Here is a 14,771-nt window from a genome sequence, read left to right as displayed (position 1 = left end):
GCATTTCTAGTGTTTAAACAAGTAAATCTTAAGGTGTCTTTTGATTTTGGACTAGCTTGTTTACTTTCGCTTGAAATCGAAATCAAAGTTATATAACAACTTTCTTTTTGTAATACATCAACATTAAGAAAGGGAAAAGAAAATACATGCATTGTGCATTTTGCATTTGACTGTTTGCATGACGATTTAGAAAATTTTGCATTAGTGTGTGCTCTATGATCTGTGTGAAAAGATTTGCCTTTCTTCTCCCTCAGTAGTTAAGATTTTCAAAGTTGAAAGATTGAAAAGTTTGCTTCTCATCTTAGACTGCATTCAGGAATTTGCTACATACATCTCGTGGTGATCCTTAAAGGCAAACTGCTAAACAAGATCAACATTAAAATAAATTCAATTTACATAACAACGCTTTGTAACATAACGCAAACACATAGAGGTCTAGGTAGAGACGTGTTCCGGCGTCGTTAAACATAGTGACTGTCGATCTCTACGAAGGTGGGTGATTCCTCCTGAGAGTCGGTGGCACTAATACGGACTTGTGCTCCCACGTACCGTCGCGTATATATTGGGAGACCCCTATAGGAACAAAGCCTTTATCCATAGGAAGCCGTGTCGGCCGCCCTACTGATCGCGATGCAGTGAACACAGCATTCACGAAGATCGACCACCCGTACCGTAAAACGTATTCTGTGGTTTCGCGAAAAGTTTGGCACACCCTCTGCCTAGAACTCCAGAGAAGTTTCTTTTGGCCTTTTTCAAACTCTATAACTGAAAAAGTCCATCCGAGCATTTGTCACTTCGGGCTCGTTAAAACATCGAAGGAGACTAGAGTCATCTTTAGCTTTTTCTCGACTCTTAAAACATGAAAAAGCAAAGTTGTGTCTAAAGCGTCGTTAATAAAATTTATTTTAATCGGAACATAATCACCTGTTATTCCCACGTTGATCTTTCAGTTGAAAAGTATGGAGCCCACCAACCAAGGAAGTCACCTTGGCGGAAGTCCCAATCCCTTCTCCTCTTGGGGAGATGTTGGTGCGCCTCATATGGCCACATTGTCACTTCCAGGATTGACAATTGGCCTACCTGTATGGCTCTTTTCAACTAATGTAGTTCAGATCACCACTAATCCTGAGCAGTCGAATCAACAGTCAGACCAGTCTAGAGCTACCCACCAGCCTTCCACTTCTTACAATTCTTCCTTTGATCCTTCATCTTCGCAAGGTAGAGCCGGCAAAAGTCAGCCTCCCATGGAGAAGAAAGAAAATAAGAAGAGAGAAAAGAAGCAGAAGGGGCCTATGGCGAAGGCGACTGGAGGCAAGCAAAAGACATCTGACAAAAATCCACACACTGCACCAACCGGGCCTAAATCGCCATGTGTCATTTGCAAAGGGACCCATTTCCATCGTGATTGTCCTTGTATTCCCCGGATACTAAGGGACTGGTCCCCCAGGTTGCACAATCCGGTAGCATCAACCTCTGGTAGTCATGTTGATTGCAGTCCGTCAACTAGCGAGAGTGAAGGACGAAAAGGGAGACCAAGATCACCCTGTTTGTTGTGTGAAGGCGATCACGCCATCCACCGATGTCCATTCTTAGATGAGGCGAAGAGAGTTTTGGAAGATCGTCCGGTATCATCGTTACGACTTCCTCCTGGATACCAAAAACTCGTGCCTAATCCCTCGATAGTTGAAAATCCAGCTGACCCGATCAAGTGGTCAGCTGAAGTGTCGGTCATTGAGAATGAACCTACTGAATCCAGAACAGATGAAAGTCTAAAGGTCGAAACGACAGTTGACCCGGTTCTTCCTTCAGAGGTTTCATCCTCAAATGACACCGTCGTTGAAGATTCATCTTCAAATGACACCCTCACTGAAGAGAATAAGGATGACACCGTCCATATTCTTTTCATCAACACAGACTCTGATGAGCATCAGGGCAATGCGCCCATTCCTTTATCGCAGGAAGGAACATCGTCAGGGTCGTATCCGGCCGTGTATTCGGTCCCACCACCAAGCAACCTGGTTGTGTCCTTTGATTGGAATCAACTAGGCAGACCCCGGTTACCAGCCAGTATCCCATTCAAAATCATCGTCCAAATCTACAGAATGGTGATGGCTGGAACTATCATTGATGAAGGGGCATCTGTGAGTATCCTTTCCTCTATTGCTTGGAAAGCTCTGGGTTCCCCAGCGCTCTTACCTGAGATGAGAAATCTATCAGGTTTTGATAAAGGAACCAGTCGCCCGTTAGGGATTCTCCCCAATGTTCCCATTACATTGAAGGGGAAGACAGTTCATATGAACACCATGGTCGTCCAGGGACCCTTGGTTTATAACTTACTCCTTGGACGAGACTATATATATTGCATGGAGGCGATAGTGTCCTCACTCTTTAGAGTTATGTGTTTTCCGCACGAAGGAAGAATGGTCAAGCTCGTAGACCAACTTTCGTTTCCAGGATCACGCATCGCAAATAGTCAAATACCATCCCTTAACGGTTTATTCACTCAAGGAATGCCTCCACCCCCGGTTCTACTCCCCGATGAATGCGAGTGATTCGGGAGAAAGAACTGGGACCCAGGGGGCATGCACCCTGGCCTGCCTTGGGCAGAGAAAACCTTGGGTATAAAGTTAATTTCCGCAGAAGAATATGACTAGTCTGTACCCCGTCCGAAGGAAGGAAGAGAGGGTTGTTCTAGGATAAAGTTCTTTTGTCAAAGTTATGTGAGCGAAATAATCGGCTCCCTTTGTCTAAAAATAGGCTCTCCTGAGGAAGGAGATCCATTTGTGGCGACAAGTAGCCACCATCTTTGAAGGCAAGCCTCACCCATTAAAACATATGTTTTGAAGGATAAGTAGGGGAAGCCTCCAAAGAAAGAGATGAAATTGCTGCAACAAGTAGTCACCATCCTTAGCAACCTAATGATAGACATCGCCGGAAAAAAGAGTTTAGTTTGCGGCAGCGAACATAACCATTTTTCGGGTAATAAGAAAGAGGCAGAGCCTCGAAATTATACTTTATACCTGGGGGCATGCGAACCTTTTGGAGTGCAAGCACGGGACGACTATTTATTTTTTAAATTTTTAGGTCCTCCCTTTAAACCTGTAGGTCTAACCCGTTAAACTCGTAGGATTAGCCGTTTCCAGCTTGCATAAAGAAAGGATGTGGGGCAAAAGTTAAAACTTGCCAAATTGGAGTAACTAGTGAGGCATAGCTCCTTAAATATGACTACCTCACCTGAGGCGTTCCTTGTATTATGACTGGTATAATTGAGCAAGGTTTGGTCGCATTCAAGCTCATTAAAAAATGAACTGCCCCTTAAGGTTTAGGGGGCATATGCCTTGTCTGCATTATTATGCTGGGGGCATCATCCGAGCAGTTTTAGCACATAGTTCATGCTCGTTAAAAAATAAACATAAGATGTGAGCAATCTTCCCCTAGAGTTCAAGCTCACCCAGAAAAAATGAACCGGTAAATAACCTTGGTAAATGTAACCTTTGACAGCCGTATTAAAGCCCTTGGTCGTGTTCTTGTAGTCTCACCTCCATCCATTCATTTGGCCAATCGTTCATCTCCATATGTTTGTTTACCCATTTTGAGGAACAGCTGCGAAGAATGATTTCACTTAGCCATCCTTGTGACACTGCCGTGATTGGAAAATTCCAACCTGTACCTGGAATCTGCTGCTGCCCTGTTCATCACTCATTCCTCAAAAGACGAGTCTTCTTTGAGCTCTTTTCACTGACTCGTAAAATATGAAAAGTTTGCCGAGTTTTGGCCTTCCAGCTCGTTAAACGACCGGAAGAGCTATCCCTCCTCTAGATTTTAATCTTTTTGGACCTGAGGGATTATTGCACAAAAAGATCGAGCGCTTGTTTTGTTCGGCTTGTTAAAGCAATCGAAAATTCATCCCTTCTGTATTGTTTTATACTTTTTCGGACTTAAGGGATTAGATGACGAAAAAGGAATTCTGGAGTCGACTTTATGTACCTTTTCAGACTCTCTAAAAATGAAAAGGACCGAGTTATCCTTGTCGTTAGACTCGTTAAATTCATTAAATAGCGACAAACTTGTCTTTAGACGAGAACGAGTTTCCCTATCGCTAGGCTCGTTAAAACATAGCGATGGGCTTGCCCGAAGGGCAGGTTATAGAACAAGCATATGTTATCCTCCTCAAGCTTGATAAAAATAAAGAGGTACTGGTCAGCAATGACTGGGGAAAAAATTGGGAGAATCTCACAGCTTTAATGGTAGCAAGTCGCTCTTGAACATGACACTTTGTCCTCCGTATCACATCGGGTTGGGTTGTTTCATTCACCGGTCTCATCACCATGGTCCTCGCCACACCATCCACATTTGGGGTAATGCTACCAATCCATCACATCAGTGTCGTTATATGTTCAAGAGATGTTGTTCTGCAAAGAGTCAACCGTGTCCCATCCACTGCCATACATTGTCCTTCATCCATTTCATGACCGCCACCCTGAATCATACATCACAGTTTGTTTTCACCTCATCACAATCACTAGCTCCGTTCCGTGTCACTGATGTGGGATTCATTAAGGCCCTCCTTTGACGGATCGCTCCTTGTCGACATCAGCTCATTATCCAAGGAGTTGATCTAGGAACAACCCCTTCAGTACTTTGAAGCTTGCATGCCTCAATGGCAAGTTTCTCACTTCCGGCGACAGGTATACATCAATGACCTTCGACCAGAAGATTTTGCATGGTGGTCGACGCCAAGTCCTTTATTCCCACCATGTGAATTGTACTGCCGTACCTTGAGGGTCGTCATCCTTATCGGTGATTCCTCTCGCGCTTGTTAACGGTTTACATCATTGACCGGTAATCAAGCGATGTCTTTCCATGTTCGACTTCAAGAAATTCTCACATGGATCGACTTGTGCATCGAGTGAAGATCGGAAGAGATTGAAGACCCCGGATCTAGTTTCATCCATCCGGGCTGCGATATGTATTCAGGATATAAAGACATTTGATATGTACATCATTGTAGCAGATGATCATCCTTCTCAAAGGATGATAATTTCAGCAGAGAATTATCAGTCTACCATCAGACGATCGTCTGTGCTATGTACCAAAATGAATTTATAAAGCTGAGCATGGGAATGCCCGCCTCAGCTAGATCATGAAAAAAAAAAAAGAATGAAAAATAATGTATTGTATTGTATCTTATTACAGGACACTTCTCAGCAGATTGAATGAACTTCGGATCCTCCTAATAAAGCATTTCACCCGATAAACGACCTCATACTTTAGGGGGCATATGTTATAGACAATTTTGTGCCTTACAGCATCAGGCATGAATTGTCAATAATCCAAGGGATCCAAAGTCCCTAAAACATGATGTTCCTACCCCTAGAGGAACAAGGTCAGCAAACCAACAGCTCTCAGATCATTTCTCCACCTGAAAACACTAAAAAACAAGCAACCCTGAAATCAAAGCAGGTGCTCCACTAGGCTTCTGCGCTGAAACTCAACTCCTCCATGGTGTACCTGCGTTGCAAAGCAAGTGGAACAAAGGCCACCTGCGCTGAGCGAGATGGGACAAGTGGCACACTGAGTCATTGCTCTGGAATCTTCCAAAAATGACACTTGGATCAGGATTTCGCCTTGTGATGAGTCAGAGGCTCTGTTTCTCCAAGTGGAAGCAAGGTTCTCCAAGTGGACTCAAGAACTGAAGATCAACTGAAGAGAGAGAGGACACAAGGCAGCTACACATCAGTTGCAAGCTGACTCATCCTTTCTCAATTCATCTATATATTGAGCTCTCTCCTATGAGCTCAGGGGGCTGGAATTTTGTGCAAAGTAATGATATGCTGTTGGTTTCACTATAGAACTATTGGGTGATTGCTTGAAGGAGGTGAAGAGGAGAAATTCTTTCTGCTGGGAGGTGTTGCTGGATTGGGGCCTTCAATGGTTGTAACTCTCTCAGAACTTTACTTCTTCATTAATAAAAGCTATTGAGGTTCTTCTATATGCACTTGTTTCAATGATATATTGTGATGATTGTATATTTGATTTATGTTAATCCTTGAATCAGTTATGATTGCATGCTTCTTGTAGTTTCCTTCTTTGTTATTTTGCAGGATCTCATTGTAGCTGGGCCAGCAAAAGAGCAAGGAGCTGGGAGCAAGCAGCGAGGAGAAGAGTTTGGATTCGACATTAAGCGCAAGGCAACGGTTAGTGCATTTCCTCATTCTCTCTTGCTTTCGTAAAGAAGTAAACCTTAAGTAGTTTTCTTTACAGTTGTTGCTGAGGTACTATCACCCTTAGAGTGGGATAGGGTCATCCGAATCAGATACTTTTCCCTACAACAGAATGCAACTTGTAACTTAGTTCAACTTCTCAGACAAAGGATTTTCTGAGCTATGGCTCCATGTCTTAATTGAATCAGCCCAAAGGGGATTCCAATTAGCTAGGCATGAAGGAATTCATCCAAGTGCAATGAGAAATACTAGACTTAGAGGTATATCACTGGAGAATCCAGTTTAGATGTTGAAATTGTTGTTTTTCATGATACTGGTTTTTAGGATATAATATTAAATCGCTGATGCTACCAAACCAAGTATACAATGAGTCTACTTTGTACAACAGAATATAAACAACAGTAAATCTACTAGTGCACAAAATATACACAACTGTTTACACAATTTTATGTACAATAAGACAACTTCATTATATTAATCCAAATGAATAATACAACAGTCTAGGGCTCCCATACAAGGGATAATGGCCCTCATACATCCACTGATACAAGATACAAAACTAGGGCTTGATGTCAGTCCATCGACAACCAATCCACCCTCAACAAGATACTTCGACCATCTCACTGATGTAGCATGTAATCACAACTCCTCTCAGTCATACCCTGTACCTTCCCAGTCCTTCGACTCTCGATCTACAACACCTGACTCTATCAATGCTCCAAGTCCATCTGGACACTGAACCTCGGTTATCCAATCTACACACTAGTTGTGCCTTAGTCCATCAAGGGCACAACACGTTGACACTCCTGTTGAGTTGTTAAAAACTCTGTTTGTGAACAACTCACAACTTCCCATTACTGCTCCTCATCTACTCAGGGACTTCAACCCATTATAGGCTTCCTGCACTACTCTAATGAAGACTAACATAAGGCACAAAGGGTAGCCACCTATCACTGCAAGATGTCCATATCCCACAATGAACATGGGATAGGAGGACTACCCATCTTCTAATGTAGATGCCCTTCTCCACACACAAGTCTAGGGATGCAAAAATTTCTCATGGATGATCAAACCCTTGATCTCAACAAATGCCACTCTAGTAGCTTCTTTTTTCCATCAAAGTTTTGCACACTGGGCTCCAACTTGAGCACTATCACACTGTCCACCAATAGAGCATAAATGCCCAATTCACTATCCACACTTGGTTCACTCTCATGCTGCCCTCCAATAGACCATGAGTGACCAATCCTTTTTGTAGCATCTACTCCTAGTTAGGGCATTCAACACCTATGAAGCCCTTCATCTTGGCTTCCAACAGGATTCTCTTAGGACAACCATTCACATCCAAGTCACATCAACTCAAGAGGACAACCATACCTATTATGCAACCTTCTATTTGTCCTCTTGGCATGATACATAAGTTGTTTATGTGATTTCTCCTTAGGATGTCCACAACTATCCTAATTTAGGACTATCATCCAACTAGCATACCTCCATTAATCAAGAAATCTTCTGCAATATAATGTTGCTTCCTCCTTGCCTTGGGATCTGTGATTTCACAAGACTAGTTAGGGCACACAAAAACAACCCCAACCCACTATAAAAACATTGTTTAGACCTCTCACAAAGAGTTTCTTCCTTCGCTGTCCAAACTCGGCTATTTGTGCACTATTTCATGCCTTGTAAAGTCCACACAAGACACCTTACAGTTATTTGTTCACCATAACACCACAAACTACCCTCAAACACATGGAGATGATCCTTTTTCTGACTACGACCTTCCATTGTTGACTGCAACTGATTTAGGAGAGTAATTCTAGGCCTCTCGACCCATCCAACTATCCCTCCAACTCACTGTTGTATCTGACAACACCTGCAACCCAGAACAGTGCCAAAACACACCATAAAACATGTGCAATCACATCCAAACTCACCTCTATTACTATAGCCTGGTTTGTAACGGAGACATACCAAAAATTTCCTACAACTCTACACTTAAGCACCTTCCTAGTTGCGTCAAAGTTGTGGTCTTCTCCATAGAGAAATATGCACCAAAACACAGAGAAAACCTTTCTCAAAACTCTGTCATGGTCTCCTTTATCTTGCCTCAGATCCACACTTCAAACACATAGCTAATCCATGATGGAATATGCACTTAGGATGTGTCTCTAATGAGGTATAACTCACCTATTTTTATACAAGACTCTAGGGAAACGTCTAGCCCATCTAGGGCCTTCCTTAAGCTACGCTGACCCTTCTTCTTGAGCCACCTTTGGCCACACTTAACTTCAAAAATTAATATCTCCACTTAGACAACTCAGAATTCAATGATTCCTAATGTGTTGAATTCATCTCGACATCCTCTATCATCTCCATCAATCACATGTCCAATTCTTTTCATGGTTTTAGCCTCAACATCGATGAATACAAAACCCCAAGCTTGGGTTTCAGCCCACAAAATAATTTTATGAGCCAACTCCTCCACAACCCTCAATCCTAGGATTTGGAGTACCTCCCAAGCTACAAATCTCAACGGACATATCATTTAGAAACCATCTTTTGAAATGATACACATATATTATATCACTAAGGAAGCATATTTTGGTGTAATAAGGAAAGAAGACAATTTTATTGTATTGCTAGAAGAAACACATTATTCTCGTATTACAATCTAAGATTCAATCTCATTGTATCGCAGGAAGAAGAATAACTCTGTGCAATAAAGAAAGCCTTTAGAAGATGAAAATTCTCAAACGATAAGGAAAGGGAGGAGACCCATATCACATTAGAATGACCATTCTTATCTCCATTGCAGATTTTGAGATATTTGGGAAACTAGACATGGGTGAATTCTACTTCACTTCTCTCTAATGTTTCCAACATTACATAATTTGAAATCTAATTACGATCACGAGAATCTTATAAGATTAATTTGACTATTTTTGTATGTTAAGGCATCCCTTTGACATCCTCTTCGCTTTGATATTCATTATACTTAACATATTTTAATGTCCACTTAAATAATTTTTGCACCAGAGGCACCCGAGAGCCCATTATTAAGGAGATTTTGTCACTAAACGCTAAATTTAAACATAATAAAATAATAAATACATTAAAAAATTTAAAAATAGTAATAAAAAAAAAATCAAACTAAGCCATGAATAAAATACTTCAATTTCCATTTTGATTTCCACTTTAATCATTAACTCCGTCTCTTTTACTTGATTATTACCTTCCACATTCCCCACTCCTATCAGCGTTCCTTTGCACCTCTTGGTGCAATTAAATTCCCCACTCCTCCTTTCAGCTTTCCTTTGCACCTCTCAGTGCAACACATTCCACACTTCTCCTATTGGTGTTCCTTTGCACCTCTCGGTTCAATTACGTTCCCCACTCCTTTCATCATTCCTTTTTATCTCTCGGTGGAATGTTCCATGCAAAATTATTTAAACTTATGAAGCATATAGACCAACTTTGCAACAAAAACCTTTCGTCAATTCTAAGGTGGAAAATGTTGTCATAATTGTAGTGGCCCATTTTTGGGCTTCTTAGAGGAAGTCTACCAATGACTGTCTTAATGCCACGAAAAATATTAATTAACCTCCTACCATAGATATAGGTTACAGATTTGGTACAAAGGTTTATTCCTCTGATAAAAAAACATTGTCTTTAATTTCGACCTAGGTGGAGGCACCCTTAATTATCCATTGTTCGAGAGAGGCACATTTTAGGTGAAGATTGTCAGAGGGGATGTGAAGTTTGGTGGCAAAGATTTTCACAACAAGATGCTTCATTTACTATATTCAACATATACAACAGAAAAAATAAAACCGAATTTTTGTGTGCGAAAGCTCTTCGAAGGCTCAGTTTAGAATGACAAAGGGCAAAATAAATATCTTCGGTTGTGATTGATATCGGTTCTCTTTTTCCAAATTATTTCAATATCTTGTATTCAAGTAATCTCTGCCTATTAACCAAAACTAGACATCTATAACCACAATATTCTTTGATTTTTCTCCCTTTCCATAAAATAATGTCTAACTTTTTCTATATGCAAATATAAATTACTACAGAAGCTATGGTGTTTGTAGTTCTACATTTTAATTACCTAAATAAATGTTTCCATGGTCGCAATGGAAATTTTTTCTTTCTAGTCATCAAAGATAACATTTACAAAAAATATGGTCTATGTAGTTCTACATTTTGGATACGTAAATAACAATTCTCAATAACAAATTGTTCCTTCTATTCATGCTCAAGCTTGTCCATCATGCCATATGGTAGCATAGTTGACCATTATGACAATATTGAAATCCATTTAAGAAGCATCTGAATGTATGGGCCATGCTTGCAGATTGTTTTTTTTTTTTTTTTTTGATGTTGTTGTCCCTAAAGAAAATGTTACAAGATTATTTGAATATTCATTTACCATCAATTTTAACACATCTGGTCTTGAATAGTTCCCAACCACATCAAAATCAAATTTTTCTCGCGCAATTTTACCATAATCGAGATCTGCAGTAATTAGATGCTCCCCTTCAAAATTGGGCCCTGCCAATACAGTACCATAAGGAGAAATGATAACATTTCCACTTGCACATACGACACTCTCTAGAGACATATTCTCCTTTGAACCTCCAAAGACATAGTCAGGGGGAAGAGGTAAGTCTTTTCTTTTGCAGCACTGATTAGCTCACAACACAAAACATCCACCCTCCAGACCTATATGACACATTGATATTTTCCATGAATCTCTTGCATGAATAGTTGGTGCACAATACAGTACCACCCTTTTAGCATGCATAGTTGTTCTCAAAAGAGGCATTCGGTTTTCCCAGCATAACACACACCCAATTGTTGTGTCATACATAGGTAAGGTAGATCCATCACCAAAACCCCAAATTAGATGCTCCAAAGATGTTGTCATCAATTTATGGTGCTTCCCTATGAATCTTCCTTGAGGATCAAATAAAAGAACAATACAATATAGTGTGAAACTTGCTCGCTCTATCACTCCCATTTCTACATCTACTTTATATTTTGCAGTTGTAGTTGTTATAATCTTTACTTATAGTCCCATCACATCAATAATAGAAGCATGGTATTTACAAAACTCTTCCTGACCCTTCAAAGAGAATATGCATTACAACACCAAAACTAGAACCTTGAGGATAGCCATCGATAAAGGCCTTAGGAAACACAAACAACTATGACCCACAAACATCACCTTCTACTATCAATATTTCAGCTTTATCGAGAGTAGAAGGAGTGTTGTAGAAGATATTGGAGGCTTGAACAACGCTGGCTTGAACAGTCCTGGCATCAGTCCTGACGTTAGATGGTGTCGATCTCATTTCAACTTCCACTTCGGGGATGCTTATAATAGACACTGTTGTTGAAGATGATAATAATTACAATGATATACTCACAAGAAGATGATAATTCTTCTTGTGGGAGACCCACCCAAATATATACCATCCTCTCCCATTTTCATTTTTTGTGTCTTTTTCTTCATCATCCAGTCACGAAATATTCTGTTCTTTTTTCTAATCTACTGTCATTTTCCATAAACTACATCGAGCTCACTTGTCCAGGAATGAATTAGTATTGAACCTGAATCTAAATTTGGGCCACTTGTGGTAAATTCTCATGAATCTTCTATGAGAATCATGACAATGAAGTGGGAATGCTAATATAAAAATAGAATCATGGATTCATTCCACTGTATCATCACATTTGACCTTGCTGTACTATTATGCTTAATCTCCTCGATCGATTTTCTGTAACCTAAAATGCAAGGTGGACATCGACAGTCTCCATGAAAAGGATTCAATTTCAATGAGCTCAAATCATCGACAACCTATGTCTAGATGACACTAGGATGACAGAGCCGCTACATGTCGTATTTTCAGTGGATAGAGGAGGAAGAAAATGTAGCTATGCGATTGGTTGTAGTGAACAATGTTTTCTCACCCCAACTTTGTGAAAAAAACACCTTTCAGCGTAATGAGCAAGGATCGAAATTGATAAATGAAAGGGAGAGAAAATCATTATACTCATTAAGGAGAGTTACTTCTTGATGAATTTTTTTATGCTCTTGACCTACGCGAAATTCCAGAATACCAAATATGCGAAGAAATACAACCCAGAACACAGAACAAAATGAGAAAAACAACAAGTATTTTATTATTCAAAGATGAAAGCAATGTTCACTTGTCTCTTCGAGGGGGCAACCTCTAGTAGAGCAGAGCTAGATTACAAAATAAGACTCGATATTTCTCAATGGGGAGTCTCTATCCTCTATATAGGATTCATACATACAATACCATGGGTCATTACCATGGTTCTCTCAATACCATCTATCTAATACCATGGCTCATTTGCGACTAATTGTGGTTCTTTTCTTAAATGCGGCTTAACCACTTACAATTATTAATATGGGCTTTATTGACTCTTTAACTAACTATAAATATGAATTGACCCTATTACATAAATAAAGGGGTTAGGGTTGGACCCTAACATGCCCTTCCCCATCAAAAGCAGCCTTGTCCTCAAGGTTGAAGCTGCGAAAACTGCTGAAGAATGGTGTATGGTTCCTAGGTCACATCTTTTGGGGAGGTGTCTTTCCACTTGACGAGGACTTACTTGATAGTGCGGTCGCGCAGATGTCGTTCCTGCGTATCAAGGACCTGTTCAAGTTGGAGCTAGAGTGAACCTTCTTCATCCAATTCAAGTAGACTGGTTTGAATTCTGTCATTGTTCCCCACCACTTTCTTGAGGCATGAGACATGGAAGAATGGATGTATTTTTGTAGTTGGTGGCAAGGCTATCTTGTAGGCTACTGCTCTAATGCGCTGAAGTATTCGATAAGGTCTGTAGAATTTTGGGGCTAATTTTTGGCAGTGCTTTTATTTGAGTGATGTTTGCTTATATGGTTGCAACCGTAGGAATACCTGATCCCCTTCTTGAAATGTGTGCTCTAAACGATGTTGATCTACCTGTTGCTTCATTCGATTTTGAGCTTGATGGAGATTATCTTTGAAATGGGCTATCATGGCTGCACGGTTCTGTAGGAATTGATCCACTGCTTGCAACTTAGAGCATCCATGGATATAAGAAATAGGTGAAGGTAGGAGTTGGCCATACACTGCTTCATATGGAGTCATCATGGTGGCTGCATGATAGTTAGTATTATACCACCATTCAGCTAAAGGTAGCCACTGTACCCATTGATGTTGCTTTTCTGAAGTGAAGCACCTTAGGTATGTAACCAAACATTTGTTGACTACTTCAGTTTGACCATCAGTTTGGGGATGATAGGAAGTACTTAGTTGGAGTTGGGTGCATTGTAGATTGAAAATTTCTTGCCAAAAGTTACTGGTGAAAGTCAGATCATGATTAGACATAATGGAAGTGGGCATGCCATGCAGTTTGAAGATCTTGTCCATGAAAGCTTGAGCCACCAAAGTGGGGGTAAATGGGTGGGGTAGAGCGCAAAAATGAGCATACTTAGAAAGTTTGTCAGCAACCACCATGATGACTAATTTGTTTCCTGACTTTGGGGGACCATTAATGAAATCCATAGAAACATTCATCTAGACAGAGGTAGGGATTTGCAATGGTTGTAAGGTGCCTGGTAACTTGACTGTTTCTCCTTTGCGGCATTGACACACCTCACATTCAGCTACAAAAGTAATAATGTCAGTTTTCATGCTTGTCCAAAAGAAAGAACGATGGGTGCGAGCATAAGTCTTCTAAAAGCCTGCATGGCTTGCAGTGGGAGATGAGTGCATCTCTACCAAAATGCACGTTTCGAGGGTGGATGTCGGTGATATAACTACTCTATCCCTGTAGCGAAGAATCTCATCCTTCCAAGAGTAGCCAACTGGGAGAGAGAGGGGTGTGAAAACCATTCCTTACGGGCTTCTTCAATCCAATCTTGTATGGGAAGAGAGATTGATAGCAGTGTGCTTTCATCCTAAAATTGGTGTGATAAAGCATCTGCTACTAAATTGTCACACCCCTTCTTGTAAATTATCTCATAATCATATCCCAACATTTTGGCTAGCCATTTATTTTGTTGGGGCGAGGATAGATGTTTCTCCAAAAAATATTTGAGGCTTTGATGGTCTGTACGGATTTGGAAATGCTGCCCCAATAAGTATGGTCGCCAGGTATCTATTGCATGTAAGATGGCCATCGTCTCCTTCTCATAGGTAGATTGTCTCAGATGTTTCCCACTCAGTTGTTGGCTAGTGAAAGCCAAGGGTCAACCTTCCTACATTAAGACAACACCAATACTAGTACTTGAAGCATCACATTTAATCACAAAAGATTTGGTGAAGTCGGGTAGTGCTAATATGGGAGTGGAATGCATGGCCTATTTGAGAGCCATAAACGCCTATTGTGTTGCATTAGTCCAGAGGAATGAATTTTTCTTGAGAATGTTAGTGAGGGGTATAGAAATGCGACCATAATTGCGGAAAAATCTGCGATAGTAGCCGGTGAGACCCAAGAATCCCCTCAAACTCTTCAAGGTTTTTGGTT

At 40.6% G+C, this 14,771-nt stretch overlaps 1 pseudogene; it reads right to left on the bottom strand.

Moving 5' to 3' along the window:
- Window positions 1-10,542: 10,542 nt before the first annotated feature.
- On the bottom strand, window positions 10,543-11,244 carry LOC149183336 (bifunctional nitrilase/nitrile hydratase NIT4A pseudogene; annotated as a pseudogene).
- Between the last annotated feature and the right edge of the window lie 3,527 nt (window positions 11,245-14,771).

Source organism: Pinus tabuliformis, chromosome 3_2 (assembly GCF_031772625.1).
Source record: "Pinus tabuliformis cultivar Carrire ecotype Pingquan chromosome 3_2, CPIR1, whole genome shotgun sequence".
NCBI lineage: Eukaryota > Viridiplantae > Streptophyta > Pinopsida > Pinales > Pinaceae > Pinus > Pinus tabuliformis.
Note: the sequence above shows the minus strand (reverse complement) of the source record. Positions and strands in the feature narration are given on the sequence as shown.